This window comes from Sinocyclocheilus rhinocerous, unplaced genomic scaffold (assembly GCF_001515625.1).
Source record: "Sinocyclocheilus rhinocerous isolate Xijiao unplaced genomic scaffold, SAMN03320098_v1.1 scaffold3349, whole genome shotgun sequence".
In the NCBI taxonomy this organism is placed as follows: domain Eukaryota; kingdom Metazoa; phylum Chordata; class Actinopteri; order Cypriniformes; family Cyprinidae; genus Sinocyclocheilus; species Sinocyclocheilus rhinocerous.
In genome coordinates this window covers 125,743-127,414 of record NW_015655404.1, presented here as the reverse complement: position 1 = coordinate 127,414, position 1,672 = coordinate 125,743, and positions in this window count along the sequence as shown.

Here is a 1,672-nt window from a genome sequence, read left to right as displayed (position 1 = left end):
CCAAACTGAAGTGTGCAGACTCCGAAGTGCGTATTTGAAGTGCGATTGCGTCACGACGTAAGCTGTCCCAATTCAGAATGCACCCTCCGAAGACCGCATTCCAAGGCCGATTGCGTCACCGCGGCGTGACGAAGGCTGACGTATTTCGAAAGCGACTGCAAATGCACCCTCCATTTGACAGGAAAATTAAGTGTACATCTGATGGACACTTCGCACACTACCATATCCCAGAATCACTTGCGCGCAGATGACAACGGTGTTTATATTCAAAGAACAGGGCGGGGTTTGCCAACCGCCATAAAACATCAAAAAAAGAAGAAGAAGAACATGGAGGATGACAGTTCTGTGGGGGAATTCACATTGAAATGTAAGTATTGTGTTTTCATTTACTTAAATATCTAGCGAAAGTGTTAAAAGCCAGGGTTTTTTTTTTAACACAAAGCCGACAAACAATAAGACAACCACTATATAAGGCAATAGTCTTTCCCTTTGTTGTGTTTTTGTAGTGCTGTCATGCAAGATATGTCTACAAATGTTTTAACCAAACTTTAGCTCTTCAGAATTTTGTATGCATGTCCTGCTGTGTCATATCTTCTAATGTTAAGATTGCAAACCTGTCTTTATATTTTTCAAGGAGGATATCAAACTCCAGAGAGAGACCGAGGAGAGAAGAGCACAGGAGAGCAAGGTGAGGGAGTGAGTGGTGAGCTGGTTGAGCTACTCAAGGAGGATATCAAACTCCAGAGAGAGACCGAGGAGAGAAGAGCACAGGAGAGCAAGGAAAGAACGGAGAGACTGTTTTCTCTTCTTGAGAGAATGCTTAACAAATACATTATTTATTAGGCAAGAGAAAGCAGTGAAAAAAATGGGTACATTACAGTTTTTCAATATCTTTTTTTAATGTCACATTGTCAACGAAACAACCTAATTTCTGTAGTTTATTTTTGTGATGCAAGTTAAAAATGAAATGAATAAGATGTATATATTATTCATTTTTGTAGTGTAATTTATTTGTAAATGAGCCTGAGTACTTTCTCTACAATTTGTATTTTTGTTTTGCATAGTCACGTGTAAATAAAAGAGAAGTAATTATGTACATTGTTATTTTTATTAATGCAGCTTATCGTTTTTTCACAAAACATTCTTCTATATGTTTATTTCTTTGTCTTGTAAATATTGTTTTACACATTAAAACAAATTGTTCTATACATTACTAAAAGTACTTTTCACAACCATGTAGCGAATCAGCTCATGGGGAAATATGGCATTGTGTCTCTTCCTATGGAAAAGGTAGTGATTTTCTCTACTTCACATTCCTTTGGGCAATAAACCCAGTGATATCAGCATTGGTTTGCCATGGAACCAGAGGCCTGTTCTACCCTCCTGAGGTGTTACCCATTATTTTAAAGTGAAAAACACGTTAACCCCTCAGTAATTACTTAAATTAAATTAATAAGTTATTTAACATATTTTATATCTAACATACTGTACAGTCATACATTTGTGTGAAGCACTAGTGGTATTTGTTGTGATTAGTAATTAATTGGTTATTCTTTATTAACTGGTCATAGTTCACAAGCAGTTCTCAGTGAGGATATTTTTATTGAATAATGATCAAATATCTAATAAGGAACTACCTTTGTCCTAAATTTGCTACTACTTACTGCTTAGT